This window comes from Dendropsophus ebraccatus, chromosome 10 (assembly GCF_027789765.1).
Source record: "Dendropsophus ebraccatus isolate aDenEbr1 chromosome 10, aDenEbr1.pat, whole genome shotgun sequence".
Classification (NCBI taxonomy): Eukaryota; Metazoa; Chordata; class Amphibia; order Anura; family Hylidae; genus Dendropsophus; species Dendropsophus ebraccatus.
In genome coordinates, this window is record NC_091463.1 from 99,429,615 (window position 1) to 99,442,457 (window position 12,843).

The following is a 12,843-nucleotide window of genomic DNA, read 5'->3' on the forward strand; positions in this document are numbered from 1 at the left end:
ACAGCAGGGTGCCACAGGGTGCACCTGGACCTAAGGTTTTAAGATCAATGTCACCCTGCCGGACACGGTGTCCAGCAGCTAACCAACCCTCTCTTCATCAGGGAGGTTATTGGTTCTCCTTAAGGAAATATATTTTCATACTTTTTTCCTATGGATCATGGGTAGCTAACTTCTCCAGGATGATGTTAGACCAAGCTCCAAGCTGTTGGCCAAGCTCCATCACCAGTCACGTCTTATGTTAGCCAAGTTCCTCAAGGACAAAGGCAAAGCTAATAAGTGAACCTGAAGCTCAAAGAGCCAAAACCAAAGGAGAAGAATAGCCGCCGACGAAGAAGAAGGAATTCATAAAAAATAACTAGAGACCATATAACTGTATGAGAAGTTTTTTTTTCTTCCTGGAATTTATGTCTATAAAAAGCAAAGACACAACAGAAATCAGCCGGTAGCATTTTTAGATCTGAAGTGAACTTGGTTTAATTTAGAAGGGATTGCTTTTGTGTACTTTTTTGTTGAAAGATTGGATGATTTAAGATTACTTCAAACACTGCAGGTAAACTGGAGTCAAGGGGACAATTTGCTTGGACAACAATATTATTTTTATTGTTGCTTCAGCTCTGCTCCGAGAAAGCCGCCGACGTATAAATCTTTCTTAAACTGTTTCCTTGCATGAAATACCACAATGCTATAAAATGTATGGAGACAGCCTTTGTAATTCTTCTTGGATTATTGCACGTTCATGGGATCTTAATCCCAATAAATTAAGCGTTTCCAACATAAAAACAACAAAAACAACAAAAAAAATCCCTGCTTTTGGCCCTTCAGTCGTCCTTTAAATGGTTAAGCTCCTAGTTGGTGGAGTTTCTTTTTTTATGCGTTTAATCCTTATGTTTCTTGCTAAAAATACTTTGGTCCTGGATTTCTTTTTGTCGTCTAATGGGGAAAAATAAACAATTGAATAATCAACTGAAAAAGTAGTTGTGTACCTGCTTCTTCTATAGTATGGGGATCACCCATAGAAATGAGCATCTTTCTCTCTAAAGGAGAGCCGCTTTGCATTCTCACTTCCTAAACATCACTGCATGACCTATAAGTAGTGTAAGACCTGTCAAACGGTTCAGTTTCGACAATGTTCCCCAAACCCAAACGCTCAGAAATTGACTCCCTGCGGCTGCAGAAGGTGGATGCCCCCCAAGGGCTGCCAGGAACACACTGATACAGTCGATTGGCTGTATCTATGTTTTCCAAGACTTCTTGGAAATCTGCCGCTGGAATCAACCGCCGAGTGTTCAGGTTTGGGGACCACTACCTATAAGGCATACAGAGTCAAACTTATTATTGCAAATGCTCCAGAATTTTTGAGTAAATGTGCTAAAAGACGTTGGATGCTGCCCTAGGGAGTCCAGAAAAACATGGATACATAATATGGCCTATGGCTGTATCCATGTTTTCCTGGACTTCCCAGGACTGCATCCAACTTGTTCAGCAACAAATTGGATTCAAACAAGTGGATTGGATCATGCTAGAGCTCATCTCTTGTATTCATGTCTGTAAGGCTTTCAAGCCCTGGTCTGACCATGCGCAGGAGAACTCATACCTGAAGCTCATGTGGCTGCACTAGATCTCGCAGTGCCAGGCCGGGATCTTAGAGACATGAACACTAATGAGGCACAACAGCAATGGGAGGTGAAATCGGTGCCCTGGGCCCGCCTCCAAGGCACCAGACTAGCTAATAGGCATCAACAGAAAAAGAGTATCATCTCGGGAACAGGGCAGCAGATTTCATATTAAGTGACACTGTTGGAATCACTATGGCGGCACTGATCAGGAACTGTAAAGAAAAAACAAAAAAAAAAAAAAATTTGTAATTCTGTTAATAGTTTTGTTTTAAATAACTTTTGCTCTTTTACTATGCATTTTTCACACTTTTGTTAACACTTTTCTTCCTAGTTAAAAAGAAAAGGTGTGTGTGGCGGGAGGATGGAGCATGCTAATTCTGGTGCATGTAGAAACTGGTCGAAACTTAGATTGGATGCACCAGGATTATCAATCAGCCTGATACACTGTGATACATCTGGTCTTTGTCTAATTTTGCACAAAATTAGACAGTTTTAGTCAACTGACCCCTGTATCAACTTGCCAATCCCTGTAAGGGGACCCAATACCCATTCAGTCCAGTTAGAGATTGGCAGATCATCACTTAATCTTGGGTTTGCTGTCAGTGACTAGATTCTTGTTTACTAAAGGTTAAATCTCTCACCTGGTTTGGCCTCCACCCTGACACTTCCTATAAGTTCTGATATAGTGTAACCAATTGTAACCCGGGGATGGTGAACCTTTGGCCGCCAGCCATTGCAAAATTACCATTCCCATCATGCCTGGACAGCCTTTGGCTGCAACAGCTGGAGGACAGAAGGTTCTCCGCCCAGCTGTAAACCATCATCTAGGTGACGTATTAGGTTGGTGTGGATAGAATGGTATGAATGGAACAACCATGATGGTTAAGGAACGTTGAAAAGTTTTACTAACTTGAGGAGACGAGGATTCCAGAAAATAATTTTAGTTTTCGGAGAGGGGTATGATTTGCTTCCTACATTCTCATAAGAATTTGTGAGTCCATCTGTGGTATAATGGAAATATACAGAAACTTTTTGCAATAAATACTCTGGGCACGTGACGCCTTTTACCGTCCCGAGCGGTTCCCTCTGCTGAAATTAATAATTCACACTTCTGATTAGAAGGAAGAAAACCGGGTGACCTTCTCTCTGCCTATTAATGTGTATTTGGAAACTTTACACTTCACCAAAAACCTTAGAGATTTTAGAAGCAATTTCTAAATGGAGAAGATGGAATCTTTCCCTTCAAATCAATTCTGAACGTGAGGGGAAAATAACAATGTATCCCCAAAGCAGCCGGCCAGGAAAAAAATCTATCTGAAAGAAGAACACACAAATATTGCAGCCGCGGTCAGTAGATTTTGGTTACCCTGACATTCCGCTGTATTATTTGTTCTGGAACAGTCTTATTCCAATGAGGTCCCGGCCATTAGACTTTCTCTATATCACTTGGTTCATAAACTGGCGAGAAAATTGTCCCTTAAAAAAGTTACATTAACATATAAATAAGTCTTTAAAACCAACTGGTACCAACTATCACTCCCAAATCCTTAAGGAACAGCCCAGAAATATTTCAGGAATTTTTACTTTTTTTGTACTTTTTGTATTTAAAAGCATCCCTAAAACTTAAAAAAAAAAAGTTTTAATATATCCTAACAACAGGTGAAAAGTTTTGGCTGATTTAACTCCCATTGGATAGAGCCAGGAGAAGTGTCCGGCTAAGTGCTGCACTCCCTGACTCGTTGTAATCTCTATTTGCAGGAAACAGTCTCCATAGACTTACAACAGAAATAGTCTCCTGCAGGGAGTCGGTAAAGGCAGAAAGTCGGGCATTGAAGTGCTTAGCCAAGAGCTTCTTCTAGCTGTATCTGATGATTGGTGGGGGTCTAGACACCAAGACTCAAGAAATCTTTGGACATGTGTCTAGGACAGCAGTCTGATCCCATTAATTGAAGCTTTATCCATCCTGTGGATAGGTGATGGTTGTCCATATAATGTAGTTGAAACCAGTAGAGGAAGTAGAGGAAACCAGTGTCGGGCTGGGGTATCTGGGCCCAGCAGAGGAAATGATCCTGGGGGCCCATCAATGAAGAACCAGTGAGAGAAGACATGTCAGTCAGTGTTAGTGCAGGTTCTAAAGCTGGGGGCCCACCGGAGGACCCTCTGGTGGACCAGTTCGACACTGGAGGAAACAACTCACCACTCCGGATGGGATCCACCTGTGCTTGAACTTCACATGTGGTGTTCTCCAATCCAAACGTCTTTATTGCATAAAAACATGATCCATATGTCACAACCAACGTGTTTTGGGTACAATTAACCCTTAATCATGGTTATCCCTATGACCCTGATTATTGTGTTAGAGCACCGCCCCTCTGAGGTTCCTCTAGTAGGCTAATATGACTGTCAGTGATATAACAATACAAATAGGGGCCATACCATTTGTTTTGAGAGCCAACCTGTATAGATAAAACCTCCATGTTTGCCAAAAAGATGGCCCTTCTGGAAACAAAGTAGACGATACACTGTATGGTCTAAGCCAATGACCTTAATCCCATTTCCCCCTCCCCTGCATGCTAATGATAATCTGCAGCTGCATCTCCCTCCTCCCATTCTACACTAGATGGATTTTTTTTTTGTGACAGAGAAGTTCACATTTCCATAGAGATGACAAGCGGAGTAAAGTTTGTTAGAAGGTGAGAAGTATAACACTTATTTCCCACTTGATATATTATATAAAATACATTTGTGCTTTTTACCTATTTATGCAAAAATTATTCTAGCGATAAACACACTTTAAATTTAGATTTTTTCACGTTTTGTCTCTTTCTGGCTTCACCTCATTAAAGTAACCTGCATGGTTTCCATCTCTGAGCACCTTCTATTCTTCCTTCCCGTTATTGTTGCGCAGGTTATACCGCCTGCTGTCGCTGACAACCCTAAACACCTTGTGATAGAAGAGCAAAAGTGGCACTTCATTAACAAAGCAATGAGAAATCTCTTCATCATCAGAATATGGCAAAATCTTATGTAAAAGTAGTTTTGTATACCACATGGATAAACAAATTGCCTCTACCGGGATCCTGACATGACATTAAACATCTCTGCTGTGCCGTCGTGTCAGACTCAATTAACAATACTTGTTTTGCATAACTGCGTCGATGAACAAGCAGAGCTCCCGAGATAGCACAGCCTGCGAGCTACAGCTTAGATACCGAGAACCAGCGCCATGATGTCAATAATATATCATTAGCATAGTGCCTGATGTATATGGATGATGTAGATAGAAGATTGTCGGTAAATGGACCAGAGAAGAAACATTATATCATCGTGAGTGGTTTCCACAAACAGCAATGACAAACTGAGCTCTCCTACATCTGTATGGCCCAACCGAGCTCTCCTACATCTTTATGGCTGAACTGAGCTCTTCTACACCTGTATGGCTCAAACGAGCTCTACTACATCTGTATGGCTCAAACGAGTTCTCCTACATCTGTATGGCTCAACTGAGCTCTCCTATCTGTATGGCTCAACTGAGCTCTCCTACATCTGTATGGCTCAACTGAGCTCTCCTATCTGTATGGCTCAACTGAGCTCTCCTATCTGTATGGCTCAACTGAGCTCTCCTACATCTGTATGGCTCAACCTACATCTGCATAGCACCTCAATTGAGCTCTCCTACATCTGTATGGTTCAAAGGAGCTCTCCTACATCTGTATGGTTCAAAGGAGCTCTCCTACATCTGTAAAGCTCAACTGAGCTCTTCTACATCTGTATGGCATCTTAACTGAGCTCTCCTACATCTGTATGGCATCTTAACTGAGCTCTCCTACATCTGTATGGCTCAACCTACATCTGCATAGCACCTCAATGGAGCTCTCCTACATCTGTATGGTTCAAAGGAGATCTCCTACATCTGTATGGCATCTTAACTGAGCTCTTCTACATCTGTATGGATCAACCAAACTCTACTACATCTGAACTCTTCTACATCTGTATGGCTCAACTGGGCTCTCCTACATCTGTACGGCATCTCAACTCAGCTCTCCTACATCTGAATGGCCAACTGAAATCTCCTACATCTGAATGGCCAACTGAGATCTCCTACATCTGTATGGATCAACCAAACTCTACTACATCTGAACTGTTCAACATCTGTATGGCTCAACTGAGCTCTCCTACATCTGTATGGCATCTCAACTGAGCTCTCCTACATCTGTATAGCATCTCAACTGAGCTCTCCTACATCTGTATAGCATCTCAACTGAGCTCTCCTACATCTGTATAGCATCTCAACTGAGCTCTCCTACATCTGTATGGCATCTCAACCGAGCTCTCCTACATGTGTATGGCATCTCAACTGAGCTCTCCAACATCTGTATTGCTCAGGTACAATAAATATTACATATAGGGTATTTAAGCTGATCTGAGTAAGCTAAAGTGCTTACCAGGATGTACTAACTCTGTGCCATGTCTTGTAGCATACCACCTGCCATTATATGCCAGTAATATGGCAGCCGGAAGAAGTCTTACATATGAGGCGCTGTATGTACAGGGTAAAATCTGACCCGACTCCATGATGTATGCCAGGGGTGCAGGTGGATAAATCTGCCCCAGAGTTTGTTAATCTTTGCAGGCTATACCACAGCCTATACTGACTGTAACCCAACCACTCTAGACTTCCTCTGGGCTTTGTGCAGTTGATTTCTGAAGGAATCCACCATCAGGCCCAATAGGGCCCTTTCCTATACCATGAGTACCAAGCCTACCATAGCCTCACCAAACTGTTCTGACAACCCCTGGGCTTTGGCCAGTAAACTTCTGGAAATGTCCACCTTTGGGCCAAGTAGGAGGCCTCACATACCACTTGGTGTGTTGGACCTATTAGACACCAAAAGTACCCCTTGTCTTCTAGAAACTAGCCTATATTAGCACTAGTCCAACTTCTCTGACTGTCCCTTGGTTTCCGTCCCCTCTATAGGAGTTCATCAACAGATCCAATACAGTCCCTCCTGAGCCATGCGGAGTGTTCTTATGTTACATTGGGGTCTTTTGGCCCATCACACACCAGGACCAGAAGAGACTGTTACCTTTATACACCACATAGCAACATTTACTGATGCTAATTCATCTAGTCTATCACTGAGCTTTGGCCAGTCTTCTGGAGAGTCAACCACTGGACCCAGCAAGGTCCCTCTCACACCATGTGGTGTGCTCTCCTGTGGGGTCTTAAGGCCCCTTCAGGCCCCATGACCAGATATAACTCTATCGAGTCTCACCCACCTCCTCTGACTGTCTCTGAGCTATGGGCAATGTTTATTTTTGAAAATCCTAATCTATTGCCCTAAATAATGAGTCAAATATAAAAGAGCTGCTGAATTGACTCAGAACCAATAAATTTTTCAAATTTACTCTAAAATCATAAATGATCTATAACCCGGAGTGACGTGAGCTGCGCTTTGTACGAATGAAAGCGGCAGAAATAGCGGGCTTCTGGGAGCTTATCATATTAAAGCGTCTAGGAAATTATTTATTTCCTGTGATGGGAGCGTAAAACACTTGATTTCTTTTTGGACAGAACGCCGTGTATTTTAGTGCGGCTAATTTAGCGACCGTTATTTATTAGGCGTCAGGATGAAATAGGAGGAGAGATCCAGGTGTTAGAACATTTACAGCGTCATAATATTGTCACTTATACAAAAGACAAAAAGGAAAGTCGCCAAGTCCTGTGCCGAAATTCTCATCTGAGCCCCGGCCCTTCCAACATTCAGGAACTGAGCACGAAATTAGACGTGGCTCCTGGGGGGGATGGAGAATTCAACGCCGGCCAAGTAGTGTAATAAAAACTCCACACTGAGTTTAGCTGGATCCATTATTGCTTTCCGTCCATTATAATAAACAAGTCGGCTTTAAGCTGCGCTCCTCGGCTTCCCTGCAGACTCGTCATAATAACTACACAAGACCAAGTCTCACGTCTCAAATCACCAAAGATTTAGTGCAAAGTTGGCGTTGTTTAATTGTTTCTCAGCTATGGGAAGACACTATCATGTCCTAACGCAGCGAGTAATGGCGGATTACAATATTGTGGAGGAAAGACCAGGAGGGATATACCGGAACCTCATGAACCTCATGGACGATGAGCCAAAGAGGAGATAAGGAGACCCAACGGTGGCTCCACAGACTCTTGCATGATATTGCAGCTTGGCTCTACTAAGCTGATTGCTGTTAAACTGGGCTTAGATTAATGGACACCATTACAGGGGCTATCACTTCTGCAGGATTTCTGTAGAAAGATATATAGATGCCCTATATAGGGTATCTATGCTTGTGGTCCTAAACCTCCTATACCGTAACTGAGACATGTATCATTGGGGTTCTCCAAGATTAAAAAGACACGGCTGCTTTCTAATAAAACAGTGCCACCACTTCCCACATGGTTGTGTGTGGTATTGCAACTCAACCTCTTTTTTTTAATTAGGTTTTAACCCCTTCCCGTCAACAATACGTAGATATACGTTCCTGCTGCACATACCAAGTGCAGCAGGAAGTTATATGCACGTTCCTGACACTGAAGGGGTTTGATGTGTGCGGGACGGCTGCAGTGAGAGCGGCCCCGCACACATCAGTGTCCCGGGTAATGAGAGGCAGCTGCGTCTCATTAACCACTTAAATGCTGCAATCTATAGCGATTGTGATGTTTAAGGTACTCAGTGACAGAACGAGCATCTGTCACTGAGTGATCGGGACCCCCGCAGCCATGTACCCATGGGCGGGAGTAAGCCTCTTACCTCCTTCCTGTTGGTTCGGCGTTCTATGCTCTATGCATAGATCGCTGATAACACTGATCTATGCTATGTTATCAGTACATGCAATCTATTGATTGTATGTGTTACTCTGAAAAAAGTGTAAAAAAAGTAGTAAAAAAAGTTTTTAAAAAGTATTAAAAGTACCCCTTGCCCATTATAAAAATATATAAAAAAATAATAATAAATAAACATATTATATATCTTAGCGTGCGAACTTGTCCAATCCATTACGATATTCTATTAAGTAAGTAGGCTCTCTAGAAGTAGGTATGGTAATATAAGTATATATGTTTTCTCTATAGTCAGACAGATGGTGTGGGGTAAAATGGAATATTTAATATATAACTAAATGTCATATATAAAAAAACATGACTAAAAACATATATGAAATACAACAGTGTCTATTATTACATAAGATCTACTAAATTCATAAACCGTAAACATTTAGTACAGAGTCTACTAAATACATAGCAGATTAAAACATACAGTAAGTCTACATGGAGCCAAATTGTGCTAGCTGTGCAGGGCCCAAGACAAAGATATAGGTATCAATAAGTATAGGGTGTACAGTTATTCCAAGTTCATATTGCCAATGTATTTATTGTAGACAGTTTATTATTATTATTATATATATATGGTAAGTTCTGTAGCGCGTAATATTGAACATTGTAGTGATTTGTAAATATTTATCCACAATCTGTAAATATTACGAGCTCTGTAATAATCTGTAAATATTACGATATATGGCTGGGTTCACACTATGTATATTTGAGGCTATATTTGGTCCTCTTGGCAGGTCCTCATAGCAACTAAAACCAGGAGTGGATTAAAAACACAGAAAGGCTCTGATCACACAATGGTGTAATTGAGTGGATGGTCGCAATATAACAGTAAATAACGGCCATTATTTCAATATAACAGCCGTTGTTTTAAAATAACAGCAAATATTTGCCATCCACTCAATTACAACATTATGTGAACAGATCCTTTCTGTGTTTCCACTCCTGGTTTTGGTTGCTATACAGCCTCAAATATACGTGGTGTGAACCCAGCCTATACCTGTATAAAACGTGTCTGTGTATTCTTTCTGCTCCAAAATCGCTTAATTTCATTAGTGGACAGTGCCCAACTGCTGTGAAGCCCCACCTAGATGACACTGTGCACCACACATTCAGTAAAAGGGGTGACAGCATCACATCATATTTTCCTATGGACCCTCCTGGGTGGAGCTTAGTTGTCACATGACTTTCAGCACCTATGGGGATGGTGTTAACCATATCAATGTGAGAGATATAGACCTCATGTTGCTGAGTTGTTACAATGTAGCAGCTGTACAGTAACAGTGACACCATGGAGGGTATATTATATTTATAATACTCTGCAGGTGACTCTGACCCCTGACATGTGCCCCCCCACCTATCTCCTGATATGTGGCCCCCCACCTTACTCCGATCATAGTAACACCTGGCAGTGACTAGTGTTCCCGTTCCGCTTTTCTCTCTATATGACTATCCGCCTTTGCTCCATATGAGGTTTTTTTCATGTTTTCATTCACTTCTAAAATGTTTTTGATCTTCTGAATTATTGATGCTATTTGGGAGCAGATAATTCTCTTTGAGTCTCCATTTTATTTTCATTAACGGCAGAATAAAGACAGTTAAAGGGAGTCGCGTTGCGGCGTCGTCTCAATGTGCAATCTATCTGCCACTTATCACATGCCTATTTGCGAGGATTCATTTCTGAAGAAGCGACTTCAAAGTCTTTGTTTTTCTATTGAATCTGTCAGTTGTTATTCATTTGGCAAGTTTAGAGCTTTGTTAAGTAGGTGTTAATAGGATTAAAATGTATGGCTGGATGGGGCTGCCTGCTTGTCTGCTGGCACATTGTCTCTTCTGCGCATTCGGTAGAATATCAGAGATTCATAATCTATACAGAAGGTAAGAGATTCGGGGGGGGGGGGGGGGGGTCACAGCTTCCTTGCCTGCCATGAAAGACCCCGAGGATGTCAACGTAGTCTGAAGATATAGATCAGAACCGCCAATGGCTTCTATGGGGGGGGGGGGGGGGGGGGGGGGGAGTGAAAATGCCTGAAACACGTTTTGTGCTTTTTTTGTTTGTTTCTTTGCCAAGTAGTGCGGGCTAGGTTTACAAAATTACTTAGAAAGTTTCTGGATCTTTTAGAAAACTTTTCTTTTTACCTTCATCCTCAGCGCTGTTTTCATGTACTTTGTAGTTTAATCCATATGCCAATTAGGCGATTTGGTGCACTGGGGGCAAGACTACTATCCTGAACTGCCGCACGGCCAGTCGGCTCAACCCTGCCGCACAGCCAGTCGTCTCAACCCTGCCGCACAGCCAGTCGTCTCAACCCTGCCGCACAGCCAGTCGTCTCAACCCTGCCGCACAGCCAGTCGTCTCAACCCTGCCGCACGGCCAGTCGTCTCAACCCTGCCGCACGGCCAGTCGTCTCAACCCTGCCGCACGGCCAGTCGTCTCAACCCTGCCGCACGGCCAGTCGTCTCAACCCTGCCGCACGGCCAGTCGTCTCAACCCTGCCGCACGGCCAGTCGTCTCAACCCTGCCGCACGGCCAGTCGTCTCAACCCTGCCGCACGGCCAGTCGTCTCAACCCTGCCGCACGGCCAGTCGTCTCAACCCTGCCGCACGGCCAGTCGTCTCAACCCTGCCGCACGGCCAGTCGTCTCAACCCTGCCGCACGGCCAGTCGTCTCAACCCTGCCGCACGGCCAGTCGTCTCAACCCTGCCGCACGGCCAGTCGTCTCAACCCTGCCGCACGGCCAGTCGTCTCAACCCTGCCGCGCGGCCAGTCGTCTCAACCCTGCCGCGCGGTCAGTCGGCTCAACCCTGCTAATGAATATAACTCCAACACTCTGCAGTGAGGAGGTCTGCAGCGCTAGAATGAGGTCACTGCAGAGTGCTACCCTGACATTGATTAGGAGGAGTGGGCTGTCCAAGGAGGATCAATGCACTGAGGGTGGTAGTTCTGCCCCCAGTGCACCAAACCACCTCTTTATGGATTAAACTAGAAAGCCAGGATGATCAGACGAAGAAGCCGGAGGAGTGGTCACAGCATCTTGTTCACTTCCTTGGCTAGATGCACATGTCGCCATTTTGTGTCCGTCCACTGGCTGTCTTTTTGGAAGTCCCATCATTTTAAGGCAAAATAACTTCTGTTATTTTCAAATGACATCTGTTATTTCAAAGTAACGTAAGTTTTTTGGCCTCAAAATGATGGACTTCCAAAAAGACGGCCAGTGGACGTACACAAAATGGCAGCGTGTAAACCTAGCACATGGTAGTAACACTAGTTCTGTGGTGTATCACAGACTTTGTCCCCTATGCGGTGATCACATGGATTTGCTATATGTGGATATCTTGAATTTGAATGAGAAAAAAATGTGCAATAAGAAAATGTGGTGTCTCCGGTGTTACCTTGTGAATAGCGACTACTGGGAAAGAAATGGGGGCCATGGGTTTGGCTGTATTCTACCTGCAAACATATGAATAAAGCCTAAAAAAAAAAAAAAATCACCCTAAATAAGAAACCGCATCAAAACTGCACATAATGTGAATTGACCCCAAACCCAGTTTGAAGTCTCACCTGGCTCCTGACTCCACCAACAAGTCAGGTGACTACCTCACCTGGTGATCTCAATCGGAAATTCGCTGATGAGACTCCGTCCCTTCTCTCTGCATAGCCAGAGATATTATGGGAAATATGCAGCATTAGAAAATCTCATCAGTGGGAAAATACAAACCAAGATGGCTGAAATCTTCTGCCTGTCATGTAGACACAAGGAACACACAATAACTTCTGCAATATTATCTAATAATAATATATGCAGCACTATACTAGAATAGCATCCTGGAGTGCTTCCTTAAAAAAAAAATTTTAAAAAAGTGATCGACCACATTTTTGCATTCACTAAAAAAAAATAGAAAAAAGGATGTTTTTTTTTTTTTTAATAATGCAAGTCAATGAAAAAATGGATCAAATGGATGCACACAAATTCATCCGTTTTTATCCTTTTTTTTTTTTTGCATACAGCGGATGGAAAAAAAAAAAAAGGATTTCAAAAGAGCCTTACCAAATTTTTTTTAAATAATGGAAGTCAATGGAAAATTGCATTAAAACGAATGCGCACAAATTCATCCGTTCCCCCCCCCCCCCACAAAACACATAAAAAAAAACATTGCAAAAACGCAGTGTGAACGCTGCCTTATGTAACAAAACTGACTGCATGCTTTTCCTGAATCGCCAGCACAGATGCTGGTTCTAACCCAAGTCCCGCCAGTACTTTACCTACGCTGCAGGTTTTGCTGCTTTTTAATGAAGTGACCAGAGATTCCTGCATATTTGAGTTCAATCCCCCTCTGTATATGTTCAACGTTCAAAGACAGAAG

The 12,843-nt window shown here is 42.9% G+C and overlaps 1 protein-coding gene across 3 annotated transcripts in view; it reads right to left on the reverse strand.

Moving 5' to 3' along the window:
- Positions 1 to 12,843, reverse strand: part of PCDH11X (protocadherin 11 X-linked) — a 953,301-nt gene that overhangs the window by 515,933 nt on the left and 424,525 nt on the right. The window lies entirely within an intron of this gene.